The sequence below is a fragment of the Cyanistes caeruleus genome, chromosome Z (assembly GCF_971803275.1).
Source record: "Cyanistes caeruleus chromosome Z, bCyaCae1.hap1.1, whole genome shotgun sequence".
In the NCBI taxonomy this organism is placed as follows: domain Eukaryota; kingdom Metazoa; phylum Chordata; class Aves; order Passeriformes; family Paridae; genus Cyanistes; species Cyanistes caeruleus.
In genome coordinates, this window is record NC_141732.1 from 31,858,466 (window position 1) to 31,882,865 (window position 24,400).

At 36.2% G+C, this 24,400-nt stretch overlaps 1 protein-coding gene across 2 annotated transcripts in view; it reads right to left on the bottom strand.

Moving 5' to 3' along the window:
- LINGO2 (leucine rich repeat and Ig domain containing 2) overlaps nt 1–24,400 on the bottom strand; it is a 487,296-nt gene that overhangs the window by 134,858 nt on the left and 328,038 nt on the right. For both annotated transcript variants that reach the window (XM_086869686.1, XM_086869687.1), the window contains one exon: nt 19,393–19,546. The gene's annotated coding sequence lies outside the window, so the exon portion shown is untranslated. The remainder of the gene's footprint in view (nt 1–19,392; nt 19,547–24,400) is intronic.

A 24,400-nucleotide genomic window follows, 5' to 3' on the forward strand; every position in this document is an offset into this window, starting at 1 on the left:
TAGGAATGTGTTTATAATGTTAATTTATGGTTCTTAAATGCTGGAAGAAAGATAGGAAAAAAATTAGGGAAAGTACTAGAAGCTGCAGTCATGTTCTAGCAAACTACAAAGCTATCAATATATGAAAAACATAAAAAACTATAAATCTTAGGCATCACTTCTCTGAGCAGTAATATTAAATTGTCTATTTTTATTCAAAGAAAGTAGCACATTTTAATTGAACTTAATGTAGGAAGAATAAATATCTATCTATAATAAAATGAATGGTTTCCTTTCTATTGTTTATATAACTATTTTAATTATTTTTAAATGAGTTTAGTAGAAAAATTTTCACCTTAGCACAAGCCACAAAATACCTACCATTCTTGGAAGTGTAACTGAATTATCTTCAGGCATCAGCTGAAAAATGATTTTTAGTTTTTTTATAAAAGTTATACTTTCAGCAACTCCAGTATTTAGTGTTGGAGGGCAAAAGTCTCAGTACACTCTTAAAAAATTTTCAAGGTGAAAAAGTAGCACTGATATTGAATTGAGCTAGTGTGGAGCAAAAATTAGTAGACAAATATTTGAATTTTGGCATTAAGTGAATAATGCATCCGATTTTGTTGAGCTTGATGCCTTTCAATTTCTACTTCAGATGCCATAGGAATGGAAGTCTGTAATTGTCTTGTAGATTGCATACAGAGGGACTGATAAATCTGTGGTGACTCTTCTTTTGGTCTAAGAATCAAAGCTTCCCAAAGTCTGTCACTGAGATACATCTATAAACCACATAAGAGCTAAGAAGAGAAAAGTACCATGGATTTTTTCCATAAAATTGTAGTGTGTAGTATTTTGCTTAGGGAAAAGGGATATAACTTTCTGGCCTTTCAATATTTAAGGGATGTTTACATAAAAGACAGAAAAAGACAAGACAGCTGGCACTGACTTTAAACTGTAAGAGGGTAGGTCAAGGTGGGATATAGGGTAAGCACTTCTATTTATGAGGGGGATGACACTGGAAAAGGTTGCTTAATGAATCTGTAGGTGTGCAGACTTCTTTCTGCTGTATTTTTTGCTTTATATAAATATTTAACTTCTTTTTTAAAATCAAGTGCTGCCACTAAAACTGTTATTCTGAAACTGAGGATCTCCCTCTTGGACTGAGGGTGGAACCACATTTCTGTGGTTATACATAACAAAGTTGACTCATGGGCATACGACTTCAGTAAAGTTCTAGGAAAAAGATCATAATGTCATCTTATCTTCGTGCAGAATATGTAGAAGAGCCTTTCAGGTATTCTTCAGCTGACAGGGCTTTGTACAAAAAGGAACAGATTAAATGAACCTGAAATAAACTTTGATGACCTATAAAAACTCTGAAAGCTTAAAAAACTATTTATGCTAAAGCCCTCTAGGGTTAAGTGCTAGATGGAGAATATTTCAGTTCAGATTGCTTGTGGCATTGCCCCAGTATTTCCAAAAATTTTTCAAATACAACATAATTGTCATCTCCCCATTTATGGGTTTGACACTATATAATAGATGTACATCTGTTTCTATGCTTTTTCTCACAATTTTAGAACTTCCTATAAATTCTCCCAGAGTCTCCTTAAAACTACAGTGGTGCTGTTTGCATAAAAAACCTATCGATTAGGGACTGCTGAGATCACTGCCCAGCATATTGATCAGTATTGCCTCAGCCTTGTACTCTGGCATGTCTGTTTCCAGCTCCTGTCTCATCTTAAACATACATTGTGAACACCATGGGAAAGAGAGTTATTATTATTCTGTCATACACTACCTAGTAAAAGTGAACCCTGGACGATGGCCAAGGTCTGATGACAGTGCAAATACCAATATTTTACAGCAAAAGAGCATGACAGTGTATCACAAAGCAAAACATTTCTGAAGATGTTCAATTACTTGGGTCATATTTTTAAAGCCCATAAACTGGTTAGAACCACGTTGCTTTCAGATCATACAAGCAGTATTCTCTGTAATATTACATTTCTTGTTAGAATTATAATCACCTGATAATTATTACTGAGTATTCATGTCTGCACAGAATTAGTTCTCCCAAAGCAAGCTGCTCTGAAATTCCAATTACAATGGAAGACTAAAACTAGAATGGCACCTGTCTGACAGTGGAAATAACTACAGAAGAATTTGATGCTTCCATTACTCCAGGACAGATATAGTTTGGGACCATCTCACCACAAAGAAAATCTCCCAAAACTTATTTAGGCAGCCATGGTGATCAGGACAGACTGGTAGAAAAAACAGTCACCCCCAGAAATCACACTCCCACATCACGTCATTGATACATTGTGACATGGGCCAACTTATGCCATATGTCTTTATGATGAGTGGTGTCAAGACAAGAAACATGGAATTATAAACCAAATATATAGTTTATTATATATTACTATTTATATAATGTATATATTATTATATATACAATTTATTTGTACACCCATGAGGGAATACTGGAGACTGTGTGAGGAGACGGACATCATCTTTGTCATTTGAAAATACTTTTTAGTTAGGAGTCAAGACCTAATTATAGCCTCCAATAAAGGTTTAGCCTTGAAAGAGAGTTTAAGAAGAAAACTCTGAAGGATGATAGATGTTAAATGATCAGAAAAATTTAGTTTAGTTATGCTAGGATTATGGACAGCATGAGGCACTGTTTGGAAGAGAGGATTGAGAGCATGATCCAGAGTATTATTCACCTGGATTTTATCACTAACTTCAATAAAGGAATATGACTGAGCATAGTATGGCATACAACCAACAAAGAAAAAAATTTCAAACTATTTAACTTTATTTGTGAAAGAGACTGATTCAAAAAATTAAAATAAAATCAATAATGTATTTATTTTCGTATGAAAGAAATTTAATAGGATAGCACAGAAAAATAAACAAGACTATGTTACTAAAGAAATTATGAAAGCTCTGGAGCTACTGCAGACTATGTGGGAAGGACAGAACAAAAGGCAGGGACATTGTGGTTAGGTGCCACTGCTTCAGTCAGCATTATTTCTGAGACTAGCAGGAGGAAGTAGAAGGGGAGTCAGAAGGAAAATTTTGGAATTAAAAATTAGTAACATATGAAGCTATTTCTACATGCACTCCTTGTTTTTGAATGCTTGTTCCTCTTTAAAATGCAGTAAAATAATCTTCAGAAGTTGTCTGCCTTCATATTAATATGAGGCAGAGATATGGATACTCAGTTCCTATAGCTCATTAAAAATTGTCTTCTAAGAATACTTTTTTCTAGGGGAAGAACAGACTGTGGAGATTAACATCCATCTCACCAGAGAATCTTGTTAGTGAAGTATGAAAATAAATCATATTTCTGCAGCACAATGAGAGCTGTGAGCTACAACAAGAACATCTTTTTCAAACCATTTTTCCACAATGTCTTTATTCTCACTGACTTACCAACCCTACAAAAGCTTACACAATGAATATAAATCATATCCATGAGGATTTTCTCTCTATCCTAAAGGCTGAGAGCAGACACACACATGTTGTTTTATTCTTCAAACAATGTGATGAATATTTTATGAGATATGAAGCTCAGTCACTTCCATGAAAGAAACACCAAAGGAAGGCTGAGTCTATGCCCTCCCGTTTCCTCTCCTCTGGTTCACCTCCCACTCTTCCAAATTAACTTTCACACATATGAAAAACAGAACAGACTGTGGTCATACATACCCCCAGGAAAACCATGACTTGTACAGCAATAACTTTTACAGTGTCTATGCTACATAAAAGAGAAAAGATTTTCAACAGCAAGTCCATGTGCTCTTAATCTGTTTTGTCCTTGGGGACTGGGGGTTAACATTCTCCCAGAGCAGAGAGGATTAATGCCAATGGACTGAGAACTTGGGCAGGTAAAGCTTCAGATCACTGCTGACAAAGCTCATAAGATAATATAACACGACAGATTGGAACAATTACCTGCTTGAAGTTCCTTGAAGTACTTTTTTTTCCCCAAGCCTAGTTTTGACTCACAGGAAACTATTGAAGTTCGTAAAACACAGATATTTCAAACTTGATTCTTCCCTAGTAAGCAGCTCATGCATGATTTATGTCTGTATATAGCAGATGTAAGAGAACAAGACTGAACTGATTGCATTTCATACCTGCTTTTATCTGGGTATAAAGGCCTGCATAAATAGCAAAATGTGAAGCATCAGGCCCATTTTCTTAAATGAGTAACAGAAGAATCTTTTTCTGAAGCTCAGTCCATGCTGTCAGAGGGGAAGTCTAATCACCAGTACACTGAGAGAATATTCCTTTTATCACTGATCATTGGTGGAATTTTTGTGTTTGTAGGTAGTAAAACAAAGACAAGGGAAATAACAAATACATTTCCTTTTAGTTCTGACAAGGAAACTGATGACCCTCCTAATGTTAAACATTATTCCTTGTTCAGTCACTTTTTTTTTTTTTTTTTACACATATTTTTCTGCTATGGAGCTTAACCAAATGAATGCTGAAATCATGGAAGAAGACTTTCAGCCTGGGAGTGACAACTTTTGCCTATATGGGTGAAAATTAAGGATGTTGATGATTTACAGGCTCAAAGTGTTCCATACTTGCAGTTCCAGAGCATCTTTACTAAATAAGTGATGCAACATTCAGAGGTAGGAGGGCAAAAAAGAGATAGGATGGAAAGTTCAAATGAGAACAACTTAGGCCAGCATTACATAGCACACTTCCATTTTTGCTCAGACTACTATCAAGGCTACACATGCATTCCTGAGATCCAGGTGACATAGTGAGGGTTGACCCTTTGGATGTCTTTTCCACTCTTTCTCATTTTTCTCATTATAATATTATTAATTCAGATCCTCTCTAGAGGAACCTTAATCTAATCCAGAAGCTTTTTATGAGCTAGAGTTCAGTCCCATTCCAGAGGTTTAGTCTTAAAAGTACTGCTCAAGTTGGAAGAAGAACTTTCAAAAGACAGAGCTTGAGGGAGTAAAATAAGCATTTCTTATTCCCATCTGTGGATGTACTGTGCAATTATATCAAAGGCTCCTGAACATCTTGCTGATGAAATCAATAGGAATCCTTTTTACTCTCTTAAAAATTACTGAAAAGCTGAATTCCCACTCTTTCCTTTTCTCACTCTCTAGCCACTCTAATACAGTGACACTTAAAGCTGTTTATATTTCTAAAACTTTTGGTTCAAGAAAAGTCATCCAACCTTCAATTTCCATGCATCTAACAAAGAACAAAATAGAGAGAAAGCACAAGACAGAAAAAGACTAGACTAAGAGTGATTTGAGACACTAAAAATACTGTTTAATCTGATTTTTGACTCCTCAGCATCCCCAGAAAACTTTCAGCACTTCAAAAAGCTAAGAAGAAATTAGTTGGTGTTTCTATTTTTCAATAACAAAATATTAAGAATTTATTCAGGGATTAGACAGTAAATATTTTCAATTATTTACATAAATAAAAATATGAATATAAATATAAACAAAATTATGAATAAAATATGAATAAATATAAATATAAATATAAATATAAAATTTAGTAATCCAATTATATATGCTTCTAGTGTTTTGATTGCTGGACTGTAACATATTTGCTTTGCTGCAAAACTTCAGTTTCAGTGGACAGAGCTATTAGACATGAAATTTATGTCTATTTGTATTCTTAAAAGGTTTGTTTCTTCTTTTCTTCTTGTTCTTTTTTTTAAAGCAGTAATTCATGTTAAAAAGCAGAGAAAATCTGAAATTCTAGACAATACATAAAAGAATGAGATGTGATCCCTGTGGACTGGAGAAAAGATAAAGTAATAGAGAGCAATAGAATGGTTTTAGCTAATAAAATACACTAAAATAAACCAAGCAAATGTATAATTTAATTTTAGAAATTAATGCTGTGAAGTTTTTAAAAGATTCTGCTACTTATACTCCAGAAGTTTCCTATTAGGTCATGATAGTAGTACATCCAGGTCCACTATTGCCCCTCTGGAAGTGGCTGCAGGAAGAATTAGCAAGTAAATGATATGCACCTGTGTTCTCCTAGCATCCTTAAGAAGTGGATCAGTAACTTCTTTCTGACATCCAGATATTTAAGCATTTGCTGAGACTAATGTAGCTTAAAACTTTCAAATAATATTTCAGCAATTTTTAGCTTTTCAAAACAGAGACTTTTATTTAGAACTGTTTTCTGGGGGAGAAATTCTGTGTGTGTTTTCTTCCTAGTTTTATTTTAGTAATATCTTACTGTCATCTGTTTAGCACATTATGAAATACTGAAAAAGGTAGAGAAAAACCATTATGCTATCCCTGATATTTAAATATATCTTTATTTAACAAAGCAGAGAGGATTATTATGATATTCAGGGGTTTTTTTTCTTCAAGTTATTCTACTCTTATTACTCAAATGGGAGAAAAAGTATTGACCTAAAAATGATAGGCTGAAAAATATATCAATATCTATATACACACACACATATGAAATTGTCTGTTACAGGCTTATTATAAACATGAAGTAAAAGAGAGTATGTTTAGATTTAATATGAGGAGGAAGTTCTGCACTGTGAGGGTGATGAGGTCTGGAACTGGTTGTCTAGAGGAGCTGTAGATGCCCCATCCCTGGAAGTGTTCAAGAGAGCAGGCTGGGTAGAGCTCTCAGCAACCTGGTCTAGTGTAAGGTGCTCCTGACCATAGCAGTTGGAACCATATTATTTTTAAGGCCTCTTCTAACCCAAACCGTCCATGGTTCTATGATTACATTGGATTTTTTTCCCCATTACACAAGAGATGAAAAAATAATATTTGCTGGAGTCAAAATAATTTGAAGCTCAAATCTATTCAGTATTACTTTCACTGAAATGTTCCTTTCTTCTCAACCTATTCCATTTTCTGGGATCTATTTTTGCAATAAAATACTGGTATACATAGCCAGAGATAACAGCATTTCTGTTTTTAAATCCAGTTAAATTTAGTTTAGGAAATCTCAATATCTGTATCATATAAATGCAGTAGAGGAACTGTAAAGAAGAAGACAATGTCATGAACCATCTTCAAGACTGTTAGAATAAAATGTTGGGTCTTTCAAACAGCTTTCTAAGGAAAATGGAAAACTAAATGTGAAGGAAACCATTCATTAAATTTTTCATTGTGAGGGAAAAACCCAGACACCACCCATACAAAAATAATTGCCTGAACATCACTCCCAAAACAGCAAATGCTTTCAAACCCAACATCAAGCCAATATCACATTATTATCAACCTTATATCAAGTTAATGGAAAGAGGTCCACTAATGCTCTTTATGCTTCTGAAATACCAGTCCCCCAGAACAGCAATAAAAACCACTGTAGTTACATGTTGAAATGTTTTCGTAAATATTAACTCCTTCTTTGGTTGAGATTCAGATCATTTAAAGCCACTGGGGTTCCTTGGGCCACACAGCAAAAAACAACTGTGTGCAGAGGCAGGTGGTATCTGGAATGGCTAAGTCCAATCCACTAAGCCCAATTACCAGCAATCACTTCTTCGTTCTGGTACCAGCAGCTGCTGTGAGCACATGAGGAAGTGTAGGCAGACCAAAAATCTTTTCAGAAATGAGAATTCAAAGGCATAGATGGCTTTATTGTCAGGTAATGATATTGGGAGCTTTTAACCTCCAGATAACGACATGAAATTGCCTGAGGTCAGCAATGACTGAAAATTGTGACAATCAGATAGCTTCTTTGTGGCCTATAGGAAATGAATTGGTGGCCTCATTCCAGTTCCCTATCATAAAACAATTACAGCTAATGCTGATTGACATCTTTGATTGCAACCATGGCTCAGAGGCCAAGACTGAATGAGCCTTGAAAATAAACTGCCCTTCAACCCAGAAAAGTCAATCCTCTGAGCCAGAGGTGAGACACACACTAGACTAAGAAAAAATGTACCACTTTTTGCTCACTCTACTGACAGAACCTTTGTCTATCCTACTGACTGTCAGTGCCTTCTGCTTAAGATGGAACAGAAAATGCAAATCCTATGGGAAGGTTTAGGAAGACTTATACATATAACTCTTTATGTATTTCACTCAAGCATGCATTCAGATGATGTGGTGCTGTGGTGCCAGGTGCTGTGAGGGTGCTGTGTTCAACAGCCCACTCTCCAAAATGCTTGCCATCAAAAAACATTGAGACAGATGTGGGAGCAAAGAAGCACCATTATCAGAGCTTGACAGACAGAGCATGAGGCTCAGTGAGACAATGTAATAAATCTAAGATCAAACACTTAATATGTGGCAGGAAAATTAGTCCAGACAAAGGATTGGGTCTCGACTATAAAAGTGAGTTAAAGGCAAATAGCTCTGGGTCACACACTTCATACCTTTTTATATCTTTTACTGATGGCATCACAGAAGGGGACTGTGTGTGAGTGTCCATGTGTTAAATGCCAGTCTAGCATTACTGATGTGCAATAGAAATAAGGAAGGGTTTTAGACTACATTTAGATGTAAGAAAAAATTAAATTTCCTGCCTAATGCTTTAAACATTTGTGACTGGTTGAATTCTGTCCCAAACACAACTAGATCAGATTTTACTTGAGGATCAGTTCTTGAATCTTATAAAAGATTTCATATGCTGGGAGACATCTTAAAACTCTTGTTCCCAACTGTTTATTTCACAGTATAAAGGTCAGCTTGCACTGGCTATGCAGAATATGAATAATGGTAAACACACACATTGATTAGCATTTGAAAATGTCATGCTAATAAAAATATAAATTAAAAAGAAAAAAAAAAGAAACTAGAAGTTAGAGTGATCCTCCACAATGCATGGTCAAAATGTGTTTCTCCTGAAAAGCACAGTAGATGTCTGTAGAAGTGTAGGACTCCATTTTGGCAGCTACCCTTGGCTGGACAAGATTCAGCCTCCTTACCTTATTCTGTCTTCAGTTATAGAGGCTGTGTCTGCTTGTCTTAGACACTGAAGTACAGTTTCAGCTCTAAGAAAATCTATGCAGCAGCAAAAATTCACAGCAGTGCTTTTCCAGTGGACTGAAGCATTTCAAGCATAACTCTTGAAATGACCTGAGGCAAACACAGAAAGATCAAAGAAACCTAGAGGAAATTATGCTAATGCTCAGATGAAGCATAATAAGCAACCTCTAACTGGAATTTATATAATCCATCTGCCTTTTCCTCTAAAGACAACAAATGTCTTTCATTAGTCTTACATTTTGGGGGGCTTAAAAAAATGTATTTATCAGTTATCCCACTGGGATACAAATGAAAAAGACCTGTAAAATCAGAAAATCACTTAGAATCATAGAATGGTAAATTTTGTAATGAACCTTAAAGGTCATATAATTTCAAGTACTCCACTATGGACAGGGATCCCACCCACTAGATCATATTGCTCTGGGTGACATTGTAATAGGTTTTGAACACTTCCAGGGGTAGGACATCCACAGCTTCTCTGAGTAACCTGTTCCAGTGTTCCTTCCTCAAGATCCTCACAGCACTCTCAGCCTGTCATTGAAGGAAAGGTGCTCCTGCACTTTGAATTTTGTTCCTCTTTGGCCCTCTAGGATCTGGGACAATTCTAACAGATTCATGTCCTTCCTGTGCTGGGCCCCCAGAGCTGGATGCAGGGTTCCAGGTGGGCTCTCACCAGAGCAGAGCAGAGGGGCAGAATCCCCTCCCTCCCCTGCTGCCCACGCTGCTCTGGATGCAGCCCAGGACATGTTTGGCTTTCTGGGCTGGGAGTGCCCATGGCTGGGTCATGTCCAGCTTTTTATTTACCAGAACTCCCAGTTGTTCTCCACAGGACTGGTCTCAATAAATTCATCTCCCAGTGTGTGTCCATGCTTGGGATTGCCACAGCCCAGCACCTTGCACCTGGACTTGTTTAACTTTATGAGGTTCTTGGGGACTCACTTATTGAGCTTTTCCAGGCTGCCCTGGATAGTATCCCTTCCTTCTCTTGTTTGGAGAATATGTCAGAGGCGTTACAGAAATCCAGATGTCATTTTAAGGTTTTGACTGTAAAAGTCCTTTACTATTGTGTCCAGATGTTTACCAGCACTGCCATTCCATGATTAAATCATGTCTGTAAGTACCACATTTATATGACTTCTAGATTCTTCCAGATATGGTGAGAACCACATTCTGCTTTCCTGTACAGCCTATTCCAATGTTTGACAGCTCTTTGGAGATTTTTTTTTTTTTTTTCCTAATAGTCCATCTAAACATCTCCTGGCACAATTTGAAGCCATTTCTTCTAGTCCTATCAATTGGTACTTGGGAGAAGAGACTGACAGTGAACTTGTTGTTCACAAGTTGTTATTTTTTTGAATAAGTTATGAGCTGGAACTGTCTCTTCTTGCACTACACTCATGTAACTATAGACAATGTGCTTAGTTCAGCTTAAGATACAACCACTTCTCAGCTGAGATGTAAAAATGGGGCATGCAAACATTCTTAACCTATTTCAGTTGGAAAGTATACTGATTAGCTTGAATTGTTTTCATATTTTATATAATTCTGATCTCAGAAAAGGTATTACTATTTAACTAAATACAAAATTAATGGAGAGGGCCCTAATATCAGGCTAACAGAACGATACATGATTTAACTTTTAGCAATGTTAAAATGTAAAAGTTAAAACATTCCTATGCCTTTGTTATGATGGTTGTGCTGTCACAACCTGTACTATTTTAACAAAGGATCAAGATGCTACAATTTATATGCTAAATGGAGGAGTCCTGAATAGTTGGAATTATTTTTCAGATCATAAAAGAGAGAAATAGCAAATCCTGTTGTTTATTGCACAAAGTGGATTAACAGCATGAGTATATCATATGAACAAACAGACCCAGAGAACAATTACTAAAGTTTCTGTTTTAAAGTGTCATTTTGAAATCTAGAGTAAAAATCTCAAGACTTAGTCATCATGATATCTGAGAATTTCGTTAAAAGATGGTATAGAAGAAGGAAACATATTAGACTTATTACGAAAAAGTATACTTCTTACAGATAGTAATGCACATATATCACTATGCAAAAAAAAGTTGCTACAGACTTAATAATAAATACCCAATTAGAAAAAAATCTGTGTGAAGTTAATGGGTTTTGAAGCCAGGATGATCCTAATTTTTTTGACATTTTTAACCAATGAAAACTAACTCCACTGTTTGTCTTTTCTCTGAGCAGATATTTCTACAATATTTCATTCAAATAGTTAGCAGCTTACATTACTAAAGTACCTGAAAGCTACTAAATGTATTATCTACCATTTCAAACACTGGAATTGTGCATAAAATGATACAAATTGTATAATTTTTATCTTACATAAGTTTCTGTGAGATATAAAACATTAACAGTTAATGTCTGAAAATGTCAGTGGGAAAATGCAGTGGCTGCTTTGCTGAGGTCATATTTGCACTCCCAGCCCCCAAAAAAAGGGGAGGAGAGGTTTTTGTGTGGTGGTGAAAGCTCTGAACCGCATCAGACAGAGCAGTTGAACACCCACCACCAGAGGACACCAGCTGGGTTTTGATCCAGATAAGGGGGAAGGCAAATAAGAAGCAGTCCCTGCTGAGGCACCACAGTGCTTTTAATCACACCAACGTCCTCCCTTACACACAACTGGCTCAGGTGTAAAGCTCCCTGAGGAGGTATTGGGACATTCTAATCTGCTGCAAGAGAACTACTGAAAAGAACCTGAGTTACCTTCGCCTTCAGGGGCAGCTCTTATCAGCTTTAGAAGTGGAATTCCTTATTCTCCAGTGTTCTTAATGAATTAAGAGGTCATCACCTGTGCTGTTTTACTCTTTCTTCTTAAAGCTTTAAATATTCAAGGACAATTATGGTCTGTGTCATGTTGCAGCTCAGTAAAATTTTCATTCCATTTAAGTGGCAAGGTTTTGATGGTTTTGGAGTTGCAGGGGTATCCTCTGTGGATAGAAACAGAGGCAGCCGATGCAGAACACTGTTGCAGCAGACTGCAGAGCAGACAAGTCCCTGGTCCTTGCTAAGCCCATTGGCCATGATGATGGTGCTGTCTCTGTGATAACATTTCTAAAAATGAGTTAAAAATATCCTGCAGACAAATTATAAAAAAGAGGAGTGAGAAAATGTGAAAGAGGTTGCAAGGTCAGGGAATGAGGGGGAGGAGGAGATGCTCCAGGTGCCAGAGAAGAAATCCCTGGCAGCCCCTAGAAAAGACCATGGTGATGCAAGTTGTTTCCCTGCAGACCATGGTGGCCCAAGGAAGTACATATTCACCTTCAGTCCATGAAGGACTCCATTCCACAGCAGGAGTGTGCCTGAAGGAGCCTTTGTAAAAAGCTCATGCTGGACCACATTCCTAGCAGGAGCTGCAGCCTATGGAAAAGGTTCTGCACACAAACAGGGCTTCTGACAGAAGTTGTGGCTGGTGGAGGATCCTTCCTAGAACAGTCAATTTCTGAAGGACTCTTCTCTGTGGAGAGAATTCACACTGGAGCAGTTCTTTTGAAAGAGTGGTATTCTGTGGTGAAGATAAGACAAGCTGAAGCGAACAATGCAAAGAAGGAGTGACAGAGATAAATTGCTATGGATTAATCTCCACTCCTGCACCACTCAGAGAAGAGGTAGAAGGATTGGGAATGGAGAAATGAAGCTGAGCCTGCAAAGAAGAGGGGAAGCCAGGGGGAATGGGGAGAGAGGGGTAGGTTCTCTAGTTTTGTCTTCACCCATCATTATTCTATTCCATCTTAAATTTTCCATATGTATAACCAATCTTTACCAAGTTGAATCTGTTTTGCCTGTGATTGATTGTAACTGGTAGGTGAACTCCCGTGTTTGTATGAGTATAAAAAACTCAACCTATGAGTTTTTATACTTTCATTTCTCTGTCCTCTTGAGGAGAGGGAGTCAGGGAGTGCCTGCGTGGACATCAGTCATATTGATCAGATCAACCCACAGAATGCTGTAGATTAACTTGGAAGAAACTTCCACCTTTGGAAAAATTCCAGGGTTGCTTCCCCCCACTATATGAAGCAGCAGTGGAACAGAATCAGAGAGTAGAATACATTCCCAATACAAAAAGAAACCCATCTCCTTGCTAGAGGGAAAACTACCACAGGAAGGTAAGAGGAAGACTAATGTTCTAATTTGACAGAATGTGTTATAGTGAATCATAACTTTGCTTTTCAACTGCAGACATGGTTATTACCATGACAGTTGCAACACAGAAAAGGTGACAGAGGAAGTTTGAAGTCCATGCCAAGGCTTACCCTATCTTTGTAAATATATACACATGTACACAGTTTGTAGGCAGAATTTCTAACACTGTCATGCATGCCTTTGAATGTGGTTTTGTCTATACTGGAATGAAGCATAAAGATGTCCATATAAATGTATGAAATATATACCATTTTACCATTTGCATCTACCATTTGTACATTTAGTTTCACTTATGTTTTAAGCTAGCTCAACAGCAGTAGAGAAGTATGTTATTCTCAAGAATTCTTTTTTGATCTTTGAACATGCCTCATTAAACGGAGAAACCTATAATACTGAACTCAGTGCTAAGCATATGTTCATGATGAATGGCTATTTGATATGATGACTAGCATTATCTTATTGTAATCTATGCCTAATCAGCCTTACAATTTAATTGCAGCAATGTAGTAGTAAAGTAGTGAAGTAAAGTAATTGTCAAGGATACCAACAGTGTCAGATCCTACTCTCAAGTTTCTGGAAACATCAGTTGAATATTATTCAACTGTCTAAAATATAAATAATTGAAAATAATATTGTTGTTCAATACTTCAGTATTTCAGTATGTTCAGTACTTCATACATAACATCTTATACATTAATGTCTTACAATGTCTTATAGCCTTGATCTTAACTTTCACAATTAAGAGAGATATTTAATAATGTTTATAACATATATATTTCCCTGAATTAATAGGTTTTAACTAAAAATTTTGTATTGCAATATCAAGAATGGGATTATTATTATTGTTACTATTGTAATGATAATGATTATTATTACTACTATTATTATCATCATCATCATCATTATTATTATATAGCTTCAGCTTATTTCTGGAAGTTATTTTCACTCACAAAACTTTGGAAGATTGAATCTGCTATGAAAAATGTGAAATTTCACTTGTCAAGCTACAGAGATTGCAAAGGACATTTTAAAGGTGATTTTATTACAAGAACATATATTAGAAGATTTCTATTCTACCGCCTGCCTTTTTGTAGGAAGAGGGAATGGGATATTATTCAATTGACAGGGACAGCTCATCTGAAGCTGCTAAAATGTATCATTTTCAATGTTCATTTAGAGAGTCCTTAAAATGCATACAGTTTATTTGACAGACCATGAGATATAGTTCACATCCACTTTAGGAGCTTTTTATCTCGATGTACAGTGGCTGCTCAGTATTGACAGTCTGTGTAGAACTGTCCTCAGCTAGAATAGCACCATCAAGCTGCATCACACTAAGGACAGGCAGTCATTTGTTCATTCACATCTCTTCACAGGATGATACTCTCGTAGTCTCAGATGTGTACAAATATGTGTTTTCCTCATGGTGCCACAATAGATCAGCCAATAAGAACAGAAAAGCAAACTCTCATAAAACTTGAACTATAAAATAATGGAATTGGAAAGAAAGTCAAAGTGCCATTTTAATTTGACAAAATCCTCAGACAATCAAGTACACCCTGAACCAATGTTATGTACAGAAATGTTTGTGAAAAATGGTGGAACATTTTAAAAATGCCTATGGTGGTATAGAAATCTAACGCAGCAAGACACTCTGAAAAAAAAGCAGGAGTAAGAAATCACCTTTATATCAATTTTTACGTAACCATTCTTTGCATAGCAAAGGGTTTGGAACTAGAAGGAATTACTCAAATAACTTGGCATTTCCTTTGATACTGTGATCCATCTTTTTGTTTCTTCTTTTAATTTTACTCTTCTTTCCAATTTTTCTGTTTCTGTGAAGTAGTGAACTTTCAAAAGGGTTTACAGATTTTAAAAAATATTTTTAAAATATTAAAAGAATGTTAAGATTCAGGGCCTTGATTGCTAACCTGATCTAGTTTGGATGTTTTCAGCTTTTCAGCTGCATCTTGACTTGTGACAGGGAAGACTTTATTGAAGAAGACACAGTGTTATGAGGATATAGCTTCTTTTGCCAGCAACAGGATACTTGTGCTGACACACTCAAGATGTCCCTAAGCCTTTCTCCATACTTGTCTTTGCCTCATCCTTTTGTAAGATCCTCTGTAATGAAACAATTTTTTTAACTTTCCCTAGGACCTCATCTTTTTTATTAGGGAGCATGGTAGTGTTTGGTACATTTGATTTCCTTTGTCAGCCTGCTGAAATTGCTAGACAATTGAAATTTATTGATTGATGAGGTGATAAAATGATGACTAGAAGGATAAAACCTGAGAGATAGTAGCTGAGTTAGAGAAATAAAGTTCAGAAGTGACTTTGTTTTTAATTGAAACATAAATTTGAGAAACAGGATTATGAGATTTCATTTCTACAAATGCTTATGGTTGTGAGTTTGAAGAGGCAAAAGCTCTCTGTATTGACCCTTTCTGGGCTGATATGGCCCATTGTGTAAAGGTCTATTTAAGTAATCTAAGGGCAGTAAAGACTCAGTGGGGAGGACCAGCTATAATGCAAAGCAGAGAAATGGACAGCTCCAATATGCACCACAGATAACACAATTTTCTTACATCATAAACTATCAGATGTAGAAAAATCTGTTAAAAGACTGAAATGGGATAAGAGAGTAGAAAATGAAAAAAAAAAAAAAAAGAAGAGGAAGAAATCATCCTTGATTTCCCAGTGAGATAGCATACTACTGAAAGGATCAGTATACTGTCAATCACATTCCTACAATGTTTACACAGGAAAAGCAAAACTTTTTCTCAGAAGTTTATTGACTAAATTTTCCATGATTTAAAGATGCAAAGAGGTTTGACCTATAAGAATTAAAAAAATATGATGGTTATAGTAAAATTGATCACCTGGCCTCAAATGGAAAGGGAAAAAGATTTATAGAAACTTGTTTTCTTTCAGGAAGTGTTTATCATTATAGCTTCAAAAATCTAAAGATGTGAGTAGCAATAAAAAAAGACAAAACTAAAAATGCAAAGGATTAAGGGTTCATTTTGTTTGCTTTCTGATTCTTAAAAGACATGATCTTTTAAGTACATTTTTCTACCACTGAAATATCTACTGAAATTTCTACCACAGAATATCTTGGATTGAAATGAACACTATCTTTTCAAGTATTAACATGGCTTAGGACCCTTTTATTCCAAGAAGACAAGAGCCTCTAAATTAATTTCAAGAAATCACAAGTAACAGAATCATTAAAAATACGACATTAAAAAAAAAATTAAAAATTTGATGAAGAAAAATCAAAGAGAAACAAATTCGTAGTAACAGTAATTGAGTCTGTCAAGCTCAGAATATCCTCTGTAAATCACTGGAGCAGTCAAAAACTTGATCAGCTCATCCCTGAACTCCCAGATATGCTCATTTCTTACTTTATTTTGCAAGTTGACTACTCTAAACAGCCCTAGATTAACTTGGAGCAATGAGTCTATTGCACATGCATAATAGCCCCAAAGGAAGGATGTGGTATTGTTATCAACCACTCGAAGCCTCCAGATCTAAAACACGTAACTGCCCCCAGGCCTTTTCAGAAAGCACAGTACAGTTAGCTAGTTACACAGCATATTCAGCTTTTCTTGTGAATGGCAAATGTAAAGTTTTCATGATATGAACTCATCAAATTTTGGCACACTCATTTTTCATTGATACTCATGTAAATATCCTGAATTTCCCATGTGTATTTGCATTGTATTTAAATCTCTGATGTGCAGAAACTTTAAAAGGTAAACACTATTTGTTGAAAACAGAATAATAGACTGGTATAAACTTGGTGGAATCATTTTATAACCATGTCCTAAGAGGCTAAAAACAGCGCCGAAATATCCTGACAGACTTACTTCTTATACATTAACAATGCTGACATTAAATCAAAGTAAAAAAAAACAAACCAAAAAAACAAACCAAACCAGAAAGCACATTTTCCCTGCAAAAAGTCCCACAAAATGTAAATCTGTAAAAAATAATGCCTTATTTTTACTGTTTGAAAAATTGCTTTAAGCTTCAATGTACCAGAAAGAGATTCTTACAAAAATATTTCGGTTGCTCATTGGATGACCAAGGTTACCCTGTTCTCCCTCCAGTCATTAAAAGAGCACTGGGCATTGATAGGGTACCAATTGCCCTGTGCCATAGTGCCACCATGCAAAATCTGAGGGGAAAATAGTAAGATCTTGATTTGGCACTTAATTTCCTTGGAGTTTTTTCTAAGTTCATTGGCTAGTAAAGCAATTTAAGACTTATGAGAAAGGATTCCTACCACCATTATTTGTAGACCTCCTAATTTTTGGCCCATTTTTTCAGCCAGAAGATTATCATGGAAAGCAAAGTTTATCCTTTGATGCAAATGGTGAAAAGTTTGAACCCTTATTGAGACAAAAAATGCAATAACAGTTTAAGTATACTCAATTTTTACCGTACAGACCACAAAAGGCTACTACAAATGAGGGACAGCAAAGAGAAAAAGTAATATTTTCTGAAGGGCAAAATAAGAATTTCGTGTGCCTTTTGTTTCTTCTGTTCCACATACAACACAGATTGAAAGCTTTGACTTCTATCACTATTGACTCCTATTTTATAGCTAACTTTTCAATTAAATGTTACAATTTCTTTTAAAAATGGATAAAAATCTTAGTCATAAGGAGATCAATATTAGTGAAGCATAAAGAATCCTGATGCAAGTGACTCCAAGTTCCCGTTAATATCATCAGAATAAAGCTACCATGAGAAATACAGACACCTGAGAAGAATATCTTACAAGGCTGTAGATTTCTCTCGGAAAATAAAGTGAAACTAGAAACACAATCCAATATATAATGTTATTTTAAACACTTTTCTTCTCACTATATATCAGCGTGAAAATTCCCCAGTTGTGATGGAGATAATGAGTTGCAACCTTTTGTTTATGAATGATTAGTCATTTTTTTAGCCATTTGTCCACTTTTTTTCCTTTTTTAAAAAGATTTTCAATGTTAAAAACCATGATCTGTTAAAAATCTATTAATTAAATTACTAGTTTTGAATTCAGTTGCAGCAGTAGGTTGTCAATATGCACTTTTCCCGAAGGTTACAAAAATAATTCTGTTGCAAATTCTTCTGAAAACAGGCAGAATACAATGGTTGTGCAGCTATGAGATAGATATAGATGTAGCTGGTCTTCATCTATCTGAGTGTACTCCAAACCTAGAAGTCTGGAGAAATTAATGTGAAGATGGTTTCTCTGTACTTCTGTTTGGGCTGTCTTTTACCCATGAGGTAATTTCTGGAGATTGTACAGTAAAGATCACAAAGTACAGTGTCACCTGAACACTGCTCTACTGTTTCCTGAGCCAAAATGTGTGTTTGTATGGTACATATCACATTGGCATAAGCTTGGAATTTGTTCAGCAGTATTTACAGCTGCCCTAGATATACTACAGGACAGTATTTAAAGATTTGGTAAATAAAATATCACTCATTCTGTACCAAGGAGAAAATCACTCATAATCTGGTACATAATTCTCATTTTAGCACATTGTCTTGATTCTTAGATTTAGTTTTTACCAGAGTTCCATGTTCCTGCACAGTTTTCACGATTCTGACTTGAAAAGATAGAAGATACAGCAACAAATGGAAAAAAGATACAAAACTATTCATAATCTTCTCCCTCGCTTGTGAAACATCCATCAAAATCAGATAAGATAGACTGACTTTTGGTACTGTTTTAATGTGTCCTTACCACATTGCCTTATGTTAGGTGAATTGGTTTCTGCAGGTTGCTCTAAAGAATGAGATGGATTGTTTAAACAGGAGTCTTAGAGATGAAAGAGAATTCTCAGTATCAAATAATAAAATAAATATTATGATAAAACAAACAGGCAATCACCCTAAAGTTCATACACTTTTTATTGAAATAACTTTCATACATGACACTAATCTCTGTCAACCTAATTATTTACATTTTTTTCATTGCTCTGACAGTGGTTATATGCTATTGGGTATAGATATTCTTCTTGCTATCACAATGTAAGGAAATAACTTTTGTCCAAAAAAAATGTTTTCTCTAAAGAAAACAATGTACTGCACAAATAAAGAACTGCTCAGAACTAAAATTGCAATGGTCATTTGCATTTGTGATTGTGAAACAGATTTTTTTTGAATTGAGGGAGCAGTGAGATAGAACTTGCAATTGAAAAAAGCCTGAAAACTGTTGATTAAAAAAACCCAAAAAAACCCATTTCAGTAGACTTACCTGTTTAACTCTTAAAAGTCCAACACTTCCTCTTTACTCCACAAATCTTTTAGCCAGGGTGAAGTCAAAATACAGCACTTGATCATAATAATCCCAGCCTCTCATGGACAACAGCATCTCTCATGGCACCATACTCAGAATGCTTGAAACAGACCTGGAAAACACAGATATTCTTACATTTTTATAGAAATATATTCAACCATGTCTTAGTATAAGGAAACACGAGCACTTACTCAATGACTACATTATAAAGTAGTATAAAACCATGAACATCACCTGGTAAACAAGATGGGGACTGAAAAGCTCATGTTCCAGAAAATATATTTTAGCTGAGTATATACAATTCTGTTGCACTTATTGACCCATTGAAACTGTCAGAAATAAGAAAGAGTATTTATATTTTTAAAATAAATTTCAGATTTTCTGACATAGACCAGTCTTTTCTCATTTGAATTTCAAAATTAATATCTTCCGCTGAACCAAACAGAATTTTGTCTGAGAAAGGTCATGAAAAAGTTTCAATACAATTATAGTTATTTGTTCCATGAGAGCTTTTCTTAGTATCATTTTGTTCAATAACTTTAATGGAAAATTGTAACATCCAACTGTATGATGCAATGCAGACCCATACCAATAGCACACTCTTTGCTTTACTAAGTAAAGAATTCAGGTGGCATGTTGAAAGATGGTTGTAATATTTATCTAGAACTCTGCTTCTGTGTACTTGTAATATTTCTTGAAAAAATTTGCTACCGGTACCTGTCAGTAATTCACAGAATCACTGAATCACTTCTGCTGCTCATCATTCACTAATGAGGAATGCTCCCTAGAAAAATGCTTTTGGAGTCACTGGAGTCAGTCAGTACTGGGCACTTTTTAAACACCACCTACTAAGGGCACAGTAACAGCCAATTCCAAAATGTCGGAAGTCAAACAAGCAGGATAAAATGCCAGCCTGCCTGACAGAGATCTTCTCTGGGAGATAAGACAAGAAAAAGGAAGGTGTATGTGGCAGCAACATCAGGTGATGTGGGAGGAATACAGAAAAAAATGCTTACCACTGTAGGGAGAAAATTAATTCAAAAATAGTTATAGAGCGAGCTTATTTCATCAAAAAGCCTCTCTTGATGATTTTTCGAATCATCTTGGGAATCTGGAGAGGTCCCACCTGACAGGAATCTGAGGAATGTTGTTCTAATTTTTAAAAGGGATACAAAATGAGCCTGGAAAATACAGGCCTGTCAATCTTACTTCACTGCTTGGTAAGGTTATAGAGAAGATTATTTGGAGAAATTGAAAAACTGAATGACACCTGAATGACAGCACAGCCACCAGCATGGCTTCTTGAGGGGAAAGTCCTTCTTGTCAAACCTTTTTTTCTTTTTATGACAAGGTAACCCACCTAGCTGAAGTGGGTTGATACAATCTTTTTGAATTTCAATAAAGCTTTTGTGTCTCACAAAAATCTCCCAGCATCCAGCTGGATAAACACATCATGAGATAAGTGAACAATCACAGGTCTGGTTGTCTTGCTCACAGGTCAGTCACAAAGGGTTACAGTGAATATGGTGGCATCAGACTGAGAAACTGTCACTGGTGGCCTTCCACAGAGCTCCATTCTCAGCCCTGTGCTCTTAAAAATCTTCATTAGCTATGTTGACACAGGACTGGAAGCAATTAAAAATAAATTTGCAGTTGATACAAAACTGGGAGAGGCTGCTGACTCTCTCTAAGGCAGGGAGACCCTGCAGAGTGACCAGACAAATAAGATGGCTGGCCAGTAATCAACAGTACAAAGTTCAACAAGTGCCCAATTCTGCACATGGGACAGGGCAATCATGGGTGTATGTACACACTGGGGAATGAGATGCTGGAAAGCAGTGCCATGGCAAGTGCCAATCCAATCCCATGGACCTGGGATTCCTGGTCAATGACAAGTTGAACATGGTTCAGCAGTGCCCTGGCAGCCAGGAGTGCCACCTGTGTCCTGGGGTGCATCAGGCACAGCATCACAGCCGGGCAAGGGAGGCATTGTCCTGCTCTGCTCTGTACTGCTCTGGGGGCAGGTCTCACCTCGAGTGCTGGGAGCAGGTCTGGGTGCCATAGTATAAGATATAAAAGGAATTAGAGAGTGTCCAAAGAAGGGCATGAGGATAGTGAAGGCCCTTGAGGTGAAGCCATATGAGGAGTGGCTGAGGTCACTTGGTCTGTTCATCCTGGAGGACACTGAGGGGAGACCTCACTGCAGTTACAGCTTCCTTGTGAGGGGAAGAGGAGGGGCAGCACTGATCTCTTCTCTGTGGTGACAGGACCCAAGGGAATGACCAGAAGTTGAGTCAGGGCAGTTTTAGGTTGGGTATCAGGAAAAGGTTCTTCACCCAGAGGGTATTTGGGCATAGGAACAGGCTCCTCAGGGAAGTGGTGAGAGCACCAGGCCTGACAGAGCTCGAGAAGCATTTATACAATGTTCTTAGGCACATGGTGTATCTCTTGGGAATGTCATGTGCAGGGCCAGGAGCTGGACTTTGAGAATCCTTGTGGGACCCTTCCAACCTGGCATATTCTGTTATTTTTGGATTTATATTGGAAAAAACCTCTAAGATCATTGAATCCAAACTTTGACTGATCTAGACCATACCTCTAAGTATCATGTCCAGTCATTCCTAGAATGCCTGCAGGAATGGTGGCTCCACCACCACCCCAGGCAGACAATTCCAATGTTTACCAACCCCTTCCATGCCATCCAACTTGAACCTTACCTGGAGCTATTCAAGGCTGTGTCCTCTTGTCCTGTCACTAGTTTCCTGGGATAAGAGGCCAAGCCCTATCTTTACACTGTCTCCTTCATGTATTTTGTAGAGAACTGTAAGGTCTCTCCTCAGCTTTCATTTCTCCCTAAACAACCCCTACCCTCTCAGTCACTTCTCACACAACTTAGAGTTCAAGTGGACATTTCTGCTACGTTCTAGTTTTTTGCTTTTTTTTTAGAGTCTAAGCTACAGTGTACCTACCTCTTTCACTAAAAGGATGAATAATTTAGATGAGATGAGTTTACTTAATAAAGCTATTTCACCATCTGTTCTCTGTTGCTGAAATGTTTAGACCAATGAACAAATATCATGGAGATTACCAAATGGTGCTCAGATAATGGTAAATTCATTCAGCAGATACACTGATCTATGCTTCGCTTAAGCTACCCAAGCTGCTATTTCAGTCCCTTTTGAAGTTTAAAGAGCACTGCTTCTAAACATCTCAAAAATTCTACATGTTCTCCTTCCAAAAGTGATGGATATGGTTTTTAATAGAGAGCAGGAAAACATGTTCACAGAGGTGTTAGTTCAATGCATATGTATGTAAGATAAAAAGAAAACATGCTATCTCAAAACATTGAGAAATATCTGAAAGAAAATTACAATAAAATTAGCTTTGCAAAATGTTTCAGAAACTAACATATTTTATATATATATATATATATATATATATATATATATATATATAATATGGCTTCTAAACAAATTAAACATTTTAGCCTGCAACAACTGAAGTAAAATCAGTGTATCAAAAGCAAAACTGTTGTTCAGTCTTCATCAGTCATTAGCATATGTTCTAAAAGTTGCACAAACAGAAAGTGTTTCTAAAAAAGGGACAAGATTGCACTTCACCCAGTTTGGAAGTGAGAGTTGAGTGCATCTGAAGCATGATGCATTACCATGAAAAACAAAGTTTCCAAGCATAAAAAATTTGTTATCTATGACTTCAAAAGGAAGAGCAACCATATACATGGCTTTAGGAATGTACTATACTAAATCACCAGGAATTACAGCCTTATCTTGTATGATACACCAGGTGAGATGAATACAGAAGTTAAAGATTAGTGGAACATACTTTGAAAACAGGATATGTTGCATTGAAATGCTGATGGTTTTTTTCCATCTAATCCAGTGCAGGCAGGTCAGTGACCAGTTGATGCCTAGGTCTCCATTATCAAACACAAAACTGTATTTTACTGAAATTCCGGAAGGAACACACTAATATGTATCATAATAAATTTATTACAGAACTCAAAATATATGGGAAAATAGACTGTTTCTTTGTTTGTAATTTCCATCATAACACCTCCTGTGGAACAGCAAATTTATCATAGATACCTAAAGGAGTATAAACAAAAAGTAAATCTTTTGTGAGTATCATCCAGAAATACACTGGAAAATTTTATTATTGTCATAAAATTCTCAGAATATGTTGGACTGTGTATTGTCAAAGTTAAATACTCTAAATAGTTATATAAATTTGTGTGATAGTTTTGCAACTTACAATGAAAGAAATTAACTAAAATTTCAGATTTAGATGCATCAGGATTGTATGATCAACATTGATCTTTAATATAGGTGACAAAGAAAAAAAGGTAATACAATTGAGGGATAAATCAGCTGCATAAAGACTGAGATCTCCAGAAATTAGAATTTGATAACTGCATAGACAGAGGGCATTCCTGGGTCAGAAAAAGTAAAAATGGTCTGAAACAGTCAAAATGAGAACTGATGCCTGACCTTAACCATTTCTCTGAAGTGACAGACAGCATGGGGAACAGAAATTTTCAATTCTCTTGAAGTTGCAAAATAAAGCTTAAAACTATCAATTAGATAAAACAATGTAAAAGAAGACACACAGGATGGAAAATGTAGGTGGCATCAGTTGATAAACAGATAGTGAGGAACTTAAATGTTTTTTGTGGCAAACTTCTGTAACAAGAAACAACAGTGTATGCCCTAAGAAAAGTTCAAGGCAGGGCCACTTACAGTATTGGGGGTTCTGAGTGGATACAACCACCTTTAGATAACCTTCTAAGACCACAAAAGGAGTTCTAATAAGGGGATGAGGCATCTAAGTTAGGGCTAGGAAAAAGTGATGTTTATCTATTAGCTAGGAAGTATGTTGTAATGAATATGTATCATCCTGATGGAATGAATACCCTCTTGTAAAGTTTCATAATATGCATATGAGTAGA